Raw genomic sequence first — 11,224 nt, 5'->3', positions numbered from 1 at the left:
CATGTGTATACTTTGGATGGTTCATAAGGAAGCTTTGGGGGAAAATGGGTGTAGGTACATGTATATGTGTCTACCAAAGCATACATAACTTAGAATTTTCTGTAGCTACTCAATCCTAGAGCATTTTTTGAGAAAGTTTCATGATTTATTAAAAGTTGGCATTAGCCGGGGCCACACCTGTAATCCTAGCTACTCAAGAGGCTGAGATCTGAATATCACTGTTCAAAACCAGCCCAGGCAGGAAAGTCTATGAGACTCTTATTTCCAATTAACCACCAGAAAACCTGACATCGCGCTGTGGCTCAAGTGGTAGAGCGTTAACCTTGAGCTGAGCGACAGTGCCTGGGCCCAGAATTCAAGACCCATAACTGACCCCCCTAAAAAAAGTTGGTATTAAAAAGTACCATTAAGTTAAAATGTGCCCTGGGCTTGGAAACAGGCCTTTGTCCACATTAAATATTTTGTTACCAGTTACTATTATTAACTTATTTATTGTTATTTATTATTATTTATTTATTTTTGTTGGTTATAGAGCTTGAACTCAAGGCCTGGGTGCTGTCCCCAAGTTCTTTTGCTTGAGACTAGCATTCTATCACTTTGAGCCACAGCGCCACTTCTGGGTTGTTTTTTTTTTTTTTTTGGTGGTTAATTAGAGATAAGAGTCTCATGGGGACTTTTCAGCCTAAGCTGGCTTTGAACCATGATCCTCAAATCTCAGCCTCCTGAATAACTAGGATTACAGGTGTGAGCCACTGGTGCCTGCCTGTTCTTAATTATTTTAAGAGCTGGGTAATGGTAGGTCATACCTGTAATCCTAGCTGAGATCTGAGGACCCTTGTTTGAAGCTAGCCCAAGCAGGAAAGTCCATAAAACACTTATCTCCAATTAAACACACACACACACACACACACACACAGCTGGAAGTGGAGCTGAAGTGGTATAATACCAGCCTTGAGCAAAAATCTAAGGGACAATGTCCAAGCCTTAAGTTCAAGCTCCATACCAGCACTATGTTCTCACAACTTTTTGCCTGCAATCTATAAACTGTCCCCTAGACATTAGGTTGCAATCAATTCAGGAAGCCCAACTGATCCCAGAGCTGTAGGAGTTGCACTCCAAGTCAGTGCTCAGTGTGTCCTAACTGGGAACTTGCCCTCGTGCTGGCTGCCTGGGTGAGAGCAAGTAGAAGTTGGCCACGCTGCCGAGCGGGGTCTTCTCAGACCCCACTGGGGGCAGTTCTGGGGTGGCCACTGAGTCTCAGAAGCTCCTTATCCATCGCAAACTGCCATCCCTCCTATCAGCCCATGCTCCCCAACTTGAGAGAAGCCAGCTCTGCAAGCTTTCCCCTGGGAACGAGAGTCACAGTTTGTACTGTCGATAAATTTGGTCTCAGGGATCATTTCTACCAGATGACCTGGGTTTCTGAGGTCATGTCCTGCTTTCTCCCTGGACTCTGACCCCTGCTTTGGATGGCTTCCTTCCTTCCTTCCTTCCTTCTTTCCTTCCTTCCTTCCTTCCTTCCTTCCTTCCCTTTTCCTCCTCCTCCTCCTCCTCCTCCTGCTCTTCCTCCTCCTCTTCCTCCTCCGACAGCCCTGTCCCCAGGATCATGCCCGCACAAACTTGGGGATGACCAGAACCCCTGCCAAGACTGACCCTGCAAGCAGCAGTGCTTTGGTAAAGCCCCGCTAGCATCGTCTCTCGTTATGTGGTGTTGCCTAGAATGCCCCGGCTCCCTAGAAGATCTGGCTAAGTTCATGACAAAGTTCCACTATGTCTTCATTTATTTATCAAGCACCTATTTTTTTGTGTGTGGGGGGGTAGGGGGTCAGGTAGCATTTCAGATATCAGAATTGTCATAACAGGGAGCAACAATGGGCAAAATGGCTCTGTTTTCTTAGAGTTGTGTTACCAATGAGAAGGACAAACACACCAGCCATGATGTGATTTAAATTTTTTGGTGAAAAATTAAGCAGCCTGAGCAAGAGAGCATGGCCATTTCGATTGGGAGACTTAAAGCAGAGTCAGGAGATGAGGCTGTTGTGAAGAGTCATTTCCAGTCTGGGGAGCAGAAGGGAAGAACTTTCTAAAAGGAATTATGCCTGGGGTGACAAGGCTGAGTCCGCCACCACTGATCCACACTTCTCATTTTCTTTGCATGTCTCTGGGCCTATAGAGAGGAACTCGTCAAATCATTTCTGCAAAAACAATCATATAGCTGGGTGCTAGTGGCTCACGCCTGTAATCCTAGCTACTCAGGAGGCTGAGATCTGAGGATCACGGTTCAAAGCCAGCCTGGGCAAGAAAGTCACTCAGAAAACCATAAGTGGGCACTGTGCTTAAGTGGTATAGCACTAGCCTGGAGCTGAAGAACTGAGGGACAGCACCCAGGCCCAGAGTTCAAACCCCACAACTGACAAAAACAAACACAGTAATATAGCCACGCTCTGGTGGCTCTTGCCTCTAATCCTAGCTACTCAGGAAGCTGAGATGTGAGAATCATGGTTCAAAGCCAGCCTGGGTAGGAAAGTCAATGAAATTCTTTTTTTTTGTTTTTGTCGGTTGTGGGGCTTGAACTCTGGGTGTAGGTGCTGTCCCTCAGCTCTTCAGCTCAAGGCTGGCATTCTATCACTTGAGCCACAGCACCACTTCCGGTTTCCTAGTGGTTTATTGGGGATAAGAGTCTCTCAGACTTTCCTGCCGGGGCTGGCTTTGAACTGTGATCCACAGATTTCAACCTCCTGAGTAGTTAGGCTTATGGGCATGAGCCACTGGCGCCCAGCTTCCATGAAACACACACACTCTCTCTCTCTCCCTCCCTTTCCCTCCCCCCCCCCCCCCCCCCCCCCCCCCCGTCTGTCTCTCTCTCTTTCCCCCAAGAAACGCTTATCTTCAGCGAACCACTAGAAAACCAGAAGAGGCTTTGTGGCTCAAAGTGGTAGAGTATAGCATAGAAGCACAGAATCCAGGCCTCCATGATAGACAAGAAAAAAAATAATCCTGGGGCTAGGAAGGTGGCTCAGGGGTTGAGCGCTTGCCCTCCATGCATGAGGCCCTGGGTTTGATTCCTCAGCACCACATAAGCAGAAAAAGTTGGAAGGGGGACTGTGGCTAGAGTGCTAGCCTTGAGTTAAGAGCTGAGGAACAGTGTGCAGGCTCAGAGTTCAGACCCCAATACTGACAAAAAGAGAAAGAAAGAAAGAAAGAAAGAAAGAAAGAAAGAAAGAAAGAAAGAAAGAAAGAAAGAAAGAAAGAAAGAAAGAAAGAAAGAAAGAAAGAAAGAAAGAAAGAAAGAAAGAAAGAAAGAAAGAAAGGAAAATAGTAAACTATCAAGCCCTGTATAAAAATTATTCTCCTTACACTGACTTTATCTAGTATTGGCAGAGTGTTCTAAATCATCAAGGGTTATGATTATTACAGTTCTGCTCTTTCATTTTTTATTATTTCACATACCATATAATTATTTTAAAGTTACAATTCATTCACTATAATGTGCAACCATCATCTCTTCTAGTTTCAAACTTGTATGTCATCCCTACTCTCTCTCCCTCTCCCCCCCTCTCTCCCCCTCCCCCTTCCCTTCTCCCTCTGCTCCCCCACCCCCTCCAGTACTGAGTCTGGATGTTGTTTCTTGGCTTTTTTTTTTTTTTTCTGCAAAGGTGGCTTTCCACAACTTGAGCTACAGCTGCACATCTAGCTTTTTATTTTTTCCACAATAGCATTGTTTATTCTGATAAGAATCAGTAACTACATAAGTTCCTCAATAGGAAGTCAGTGCTACTGTCAAAATCATATTTATGAAAAGCTTGTAATATAAATACTTGTATGTGAAGAATAAAGCCATGCATCCTTTTATTGTTGTTGTTGTTGTTATTTTTTGCTAGTCCTGGAGCTTGAACTCAGGGCCTGGGCACTGTCCCTGAGCTTCTTTTGCTCAAGGCTAGAGCTCTACCACTTGAGCCACAGTGCCACTTCTTGCAATGTTTATGTGGTACTAAAGAATTGAACCCAGGGCTTTATGCATGCTAGGCAAGCACTCAATCACTAAGCCACATTCCCAGCCCTGTTTTATGTTTTTTGGGTTGTTTTTTTTTTTTGATGGTTAGTTGGAGATAAGAATCTTAGGGACTTTCCTGCTCAGGATGGCTTTGAACCATGATCTTCAAATCTCAGCCTCCTGAGTAGCTAGGATTACATGTGTAAACCTCTTTCCTTCTTTTCTTTTCCCTCCTTCCCTCCCTTCCTTCCCACCTTCTTCCTTCTCTCTTTCTCCTTCCTTCCTCCCCTCCCTTCCTTCCTTCTTTCCTTCCTTCCCTCCCTCCCTCCCTCCCTTCCTTCCTTCCTTCCTTCCTTTCGTTCTTTCTTTCTTTCTCTTTCTCTCTTTCTTTTCCTCCCTCCCCTCCCTTCCTTCTTTCCTTCCTTCCTTCCTTTCATCCTGTCTGTGTGGAGGATTGAACCCAAGGCCTCATACATGCTAGACAGGTACTATCCACTGAACTACTTCCTCAGCTTCCATATTTTTTAGTATTAATTTATGTTATCATTCCTGAAATAGGATTTTCTGCCTTGTATCTGGCTTTGTCATTTTCATGTCTTGCTGGCCTGAACCAGGTCCTGTGATTCACCCATTCTGGCAGTCCATAGTAGAGTATCCAGTGATAATACAGCCTTGTGTCCAGGGACTCATAGTCTGTTGGGGGATTTAGGCACCTAATAGATACCTGGTAGAAAATTGCGATACATGTCTAAGGAAAAGTGCTTTGAAAATCATGTTTAAAAAATTGAAAACCAGGGGCTAGGAAGGTGGCTCAGTGGTAGAGCGCTTGCCTTGCATGCATGAGGCCTTGGGTTCCATTCCTCAGCACCATATAAGCAAAAAGAAAAAAGCCAGAAGTGGCACTGTGGCTCAAGTGGTAGAGTGCTAGCCTTGAGCTGAAGAGCTGAGGGACAGCGCCCAGGCCCAGAGTTCAGGCCCCATGACTGGACCCCCCCCCCCCAAAAAAATGAAAACCAGGGGCTGGGAAGGTGGCTCAGTGGTAGAGCGCTTGCCTTGCATGCATGAGGCCCTAGGTTCGATTCCTCAGCACCACATAAGCAAAAATAGCCAGAAGTGGCGCTGTGGCTTAAGTGGTAGAGCGCTAGCCTTGAGCTGAAGAGCTGAGGGACAGCGCCCAAGCCCAGAGTTCAAGCCCCAAGACCGACCAAAAAAAAAAAAAATTAAAAATTAAAATAAAATAAAATTGAAAACCATGTTAAGAAACATCTGGGGCAGGGCCCTGGTGGCTCACATCCATGATCCTTGCTTCTGAAGATTGAGGTTTGAAGCTAGCCTGGGCAGATGACTCCGTGAGTCTCTTATCCGCAGTTAATCAGCAAAAAGATGGAACTAGACGTGTGGCTCACCAGCCTTCAGGGAAAAAGCCAGGAGCAAGTACTGAGACCCCGAGCTCAAGCCCAGTACCTGCACAAGGAAAACAGACTCATTTACGAAATTACTAAAGGTGCTGGAAGACAGCTGTGGCTCTTGGAATGCTGGGACTGCGAGGTGCATGTAGTTGAGGCACCGATCAGAAAGATGGCTTCAGGGGGTGAGCAGGACACGTTAGGAGGGAAGTAGGCAGGAAGGGGTGAGGACCGTTCCTTTGCTTTTGAGGACCCCCCCCCCCCCCGTCCTGCCCCCTGTGAGGTGAGCAGCTGCACTGAGACCTCCTCTCCCGTCGCGCAGCTGTGCACAGGGGCTCCGCCGCCCTCTAGCGAGGGTTACGTCGAACAAGCCGACGTCCGGGGACGCCGCAGAGCGTGCTGTCCAACAGAGGGCAGGCGCGCGCCCTGCTGGGAGGAGGATGCCGCGCATCCTCCCGGCCGTGGAGTGCAGCGGCCCTCCGGCAGGGGGCGCTGCCCACCCGCCTGGGATCCCGGGCGCGGCGCGCGCGGGGCGGGGGAGGGAAGGGGCGGGGCGGGGAGATTCGTTCAGGACCCGGGGACTGTGCGGCTCCAAGACTTATGACCCAGCATCTCTGCGCGCCCTCGGGCGTCTTCTTGCACACAAACGCGTGCTGGTGTTTTCCTAGACGTTTGTTTTGCTCCTCAATCCAACTGGACGAACCAAACCGGAGCAGGTCATCCAAGTCACCCCCAGCCCCCCCACTCCCCACCCCCGGGGCAGGGCGCCGCGCACGCTGCCCGCTGCCGGTGGCGGCCACAGGCGGCGGGGATGGTGCCCGCGCCGCACGTCCCTGGTGTGGGCGCAATCTGGAGTTTCTTCAGGCGGGATGACCTGGCAGCGTTCGTACCCCACCCACAGCGGGTTTCGCTTTCCTAATGTTAAAGTGCCTCTAACTGAGGGAGGGTGAAACTGGTTCTACATTTTACCTATTTTTTTTTTTTAATATACTTGCTTGTTTACCATTTCTTCTTTCTGGCTTGTCTCCCTCCTTTTCCCCGCAGAAGATGTCCAGAACTGCCCTCTTTGGCATCCGTCCAAAGTCCAGGTTCTAATAGCTCTGTGCTAGTTTAATTTTAACCATAAAGCTTTCTTTTGGAATAATTACTTTTTAATCTAGAAAGGGCTGGTTTGAGGTAGGACCATAAAACACTCCTTCCTGGAGTTTAGTTGGTTATATTCATTTGCTGCTAATCTTCCTCTTTTAAAAGAGGAGACTGATGGGGGCGGGGGAGGGGTGGTGTGGGGGGAGCTGTGATGGAAATTGTGGGAATCAGTTTGAACCGATTGAACATCTGCTTTTTTTCTTTTTTCTTTTCTTTTTTGTTAGTCCTGGGGCTTGAACTCAGGGCCTGGGCGCTGTCCCTGAGCTTCTTTTGCTCAAGGCTAGCACTCTGCCACTTGAGCCACAGCACCATTTCCAGCCTTTTCTGTGTATGTGGTACTGAGGAATCAAACCCAGGGTTTCATGCATGCTAGGCAAGCACTCTACCACAAAGCCACCTTCCCAACCTGAACATCTGCTTTAATCCATGAGATGAACTGTTGTCTACAGAAAGCAAGTTTAGGAGAGACTGAGGAAGGAGCCCTGAAGCCCTGAGGCAGTTCTGAGCTACACTATGGCAAAGAACAGCCTGACAGCAGTCCTGTGGGCAGCCATGTGACCCCTGTTTTCTGGGACAATCTCCATTTCTGGGACAGAAGACACACTGGCCTTTTGTCGGATCACACATCAGACTGCCACCAGGTCTTAGTTCTGAAAATGTGGTCACCTGAGAGGCCTGTCAGCTCTCACAGGCCTTATCTCTGCGGGGATGACCTAGACCAGACAGTCAGGATCACCTGTGCTGGTCAGAATACTTTTTGTGGCTGTTGTTTGTTTTTGCTTTTAGTTAGTTTTCAAGTTGGGTCTGGTTTTTGCCTGAGGTCAGTTTTCTACTGTGATCTTCCTATCCTGGCCTCCCAAGGCGCTGGAATCATAGATATATACCACCATGCCTGCCTTGTCTGGTGACATGGAAGTCTCAAAACTTTGGTCCAGGCTGGACTCAAACTTCTAGCTTCCTGATCTCTGCCTTGCAAATAGCTAAGATTACAAATGTGTACCACCATGTCCACCCTGGTTGGAATACTTCTGATTCCACTCCTTCCCTTTTAAATGAAGTCCTTTTAAATAATTACTTGTAACATCTTAAGGGAATTTTGATGCATCAGGGTGAACATTGTGTTTCCAGTTTTGAAGTTGTGGTAGCAAACTTTATTTAGCACTAACAAATAAGAGATTGGAAGAAAATAGAATGTGTGTGGTAGAGACCAATTTACTGATTGTTGCTAGTCTTCACCGAGGCCAGTAAATTTGGGAATACTTCTTTGTATTACAGAAATGGTCTTTGTTGGGTGCTAATGCCTTTCACTTGTAATCCTCACTACTCAGGAGTAGTGTGCTATGAAGCTGGCCTGGGCAGGAGATTCTTACCTCTAATTAACACTCAAAAGCCAGAGGTAGAGCTGTAGCTCAAGTGGTAGAGTGGCAGCATGGAGCAAAGAAGTGCCCAAGCCCTAGTACTGGCACATAGAAATGGTCTTCACTTTATCTTAGATTCCTGCTTGGGCTTACTTAAATACAGAGTTCTTCCAGAGGCTTTGAATAGGAAAGAAGACTGAACAAAACAGAAAGGAGTTGTTAGAGATTATGGACAGTGGCAACTAAGTCTCTTAAAAAAATTGAAATTGATGTACAAATTCTAATTTATTACGTCTATTTATGTGTATAATGACTCTTGATCAGTGTCACCTTCCCATCATTCTCTCCTAATTCAGCCTTGAATATCAAGGGCCGGATGACCCAATAAGAGAGGCAGTGCTGAGTCTTTCATTTAGAAAAATCTTGTGCAAAGTTTATGTGTACGTGTGCACATGCGCATGTGCACATGTGTGCACATACACATGTACATCAGAGCCTTGCACTTTTTGACTCAAAGCTCTTGCTTAACCACTTAAACTATAGCTCCACTTTTAACTTTTTCCTGGTTCATTGAAATCAAGAGTCTCAGGGACTTTTCTGTCTAGGCTGGCCTTGGATCTCAGTTTCCTGAGTTGCTAGGATTATAGGCATGAGCCACCAGTATCCAGTTTCTATGCAGATCTTTATAAAGGCAGATGAAAGGGGTGGGGGGGCCAGGCGCTGAGGCTGAGATCTGAGGATCACAGTTCAAAACCAGCCCCAGCAGGAAAGTCCATGAGACTCATCTCTAATAAACCACCAGAAAACCGGAAGTGTCACCATTGCTCAAGGTGGTAGAGCTCTAGCCTTGAGCAAGAAAGCTCAGGGACAGTTCCCAGGCCCTGAGTTCAAGCCCCACACTGATGAAAGAAAGGAAAGGAAGAGAGAGACAGAGGGAGAAAGGGCAGGCTGGGGATGTAGCTTAGTACTATAGTACCTGCTCAGCATGCTTAATCTTCCATACTGGAGTGGGTGTAAAGACAGATGGAAAAAGTCAAAAGTATACCCATGGTGGCCTACCAATAACCTAGAAGCTCCTAGAGACAAGGCCTGCATCTTTTACAGTTGTCCTTGCTATGGCTCATTGGTCAGAACATTCTATAATGTTCCATCAACACATGTACCCATATGTATAAGATAAACGATCCATCCAGTTAGCACCTAGGCCAGCACAAAGTCCAAGCCCTGTGCCTCACTTGTGTCTAAGGACTGAAGAAGGAGGGGAAAGCGAGTCTCACACCCAGAGGAAGACGGGAGACAAAGATGAACTGGAAGGAAGGAAGGAAGGAAGGAAGGAAGGAAGGAAGGAAGGAAGGAAGGAAGGAAGTGACACTAATCTGGAAGGTTGAGCATTGTTTAGAACGTGTTCTTGTTTATTCCTTCAGTTTCTAGTTTCAGACCTGAGCTTGAGCCGCTGTTCCGGCTCCTTCTGGCTCCTCTGCCCATTTGGACCTGGGCTGCCACATCTCTGGACACCTGTCTTTCCTGAGTCCTTTCTCTGTAGCTGCCAAAAGCAGATATTGGAGTGGCACTACCAGGAGCAGGCACTGCTTGACTGTCCTTAGTGACTTCACTAGGAGCTCTGGGAGGTGATGGAGGGAGGCAGCACAGACATTGGATATCTATTTTGTGGTGCACCCTGGGGAAGGGCTAGTCTGTTTCAACTGGCTCCTTGGGGGAGGAGGAAAGAGGGAGTGAGAATCTTTGACCATGAATTCTTTTTTGTTGTTGGTGGTGGTCATGGGACTTGAACTCTGGGCCTGGGCGCTGTCCCTCAGCTCTTCAGCTCAAGGTGAGCATTGGAGATAAGAGTCTCGTGAACTTTCTTTCCCAGGCTGACTTTGAACCTCAATCCTCAGATCTCAGCCTCCCGAGTAGCTAGGATTACAGGTGTGAGACACCAGCACCTGGCTTCACCATGAATTCTTAATATATTACGACGGTTTTCCCCAATCTAGCACACACAGGATTCACCCTTCTCAGGCTCTATTCCTGAAAGTACAGTCAAACCAGTGAGAACAATAGTCTGAAACAAGCCGACATGGGAGGCCTGGGTTATTGGGGCAGATGGCAGAAGTCATGGGACGTCCAGGGTGTGTCTGTGGACACACAGGGACGTCTGTGGATGTCGAGGGTGTGTCTGTCCACTTGAGGTGCGAGGAGGACATTTGTGCATGGGGTTCTTGAGAAACTCATTCTAAATACTCTAATCCCAGGGAGAAAGGAATGGAACCAAGGGCTGATGCCAGAGCATATGTACTTGACCTAATTACAAGGTTGTTGCTCTGTTGCATTAATACATGACTCTGTAGTGTGGGACAAGACCGGAAGAGTAGCAGTTCTATCCTAAGGGCTCTGGAAAAAGTGGTGACAAAGTCTTCAACTGTAGGCCTGTTGTCTTACGTCTCCAGGCTGGCATGGATCAGAAACAGAAAAATCTTGAAGTAGCATCTCAAAGAAACAAGCAGATTGGGGGAAATGCGCATGCACACACACACACACACTCACACTCACACCAAGGGAGTAAACAAAACAAGCACCTTGAGACCCAGCCTTGGCCTAAGGAAGCCAAGGATGAATTACTTCACCGGCTGGTGCCTGAGGGGAGCCCCAGAGGCTGCCCCAGGCTTGCAGTCACACGCGCTGCCTGTGCGAGTGTTCCCTGCTGTAGACTCACTCAGTCAGCAAGAGCTGCGCAACCATTGTTGACGAAGTTATGGCACATTATGCAAATTTCACGTTCCATGAAATGAATGCTTAGAAATAGTGTAGACTAGAAATGTGCTAGAACAAACGGTGATCACTGAGATCAGAGTGCTTTGAACTTGAACATTAGTGCATTTGAATTTGTGAATTTGTAAGATTAACCAAGACAAGTCCCATCTCAGGAAAAGCATCCAAGTTTCAAAAGGATACTTGCACTGCTGGGCACCATTAGTTCACACCTGTAATGCTAACTACTCAGGAGACTGAGATCTGAGGGTTGTGGTTCAAAGCCAGCCTGGGCAGGAAAGCCTATGAGACTCTTATCTCTAATTAACCACCAAAAAAACAGAAGTGGAGTTGTGGTTCAAGTGGTAGAGCACTAGTCTTGAGACAAAAATGCTAAAGGACAGTCACGCATAGGTTGTTCACATCTGTAATCCTTGCTACTCAGGAGGCTGAGATCTGAGGATCACCCTTGGAAGCCAGCCCTGGCAGGAAGTTCATGAGACTCTTGTCTCCAATTCACCACCAAAGAGCTGGAAGTGTAGGTGTGACTCAAGTGATAGAACACCAGC

This window comes from Dipodomys spectabilis, unplaced genomic scaffold (genome assembly GCF_019054845.1).
Source record: "Dipodomys spectabilis isolate Male_0828 unplaced genomic scaffold, ASM1905484v1 ptg000030l, whole genome shotgun sequence".
In the NCBI taxonomy this organism is placed as follows: domain Eukaryota; kingdom Metazoa; phylum Chordata; class Mammalia; order Rodentia; family Heteromyidae; genus Dipodomys; species Dipodomys spectabilis.
The sequence above is the reverse complement of the archived record's forward strand: the minus strand, read 5'-3'. Positions refer to the sequence as shown.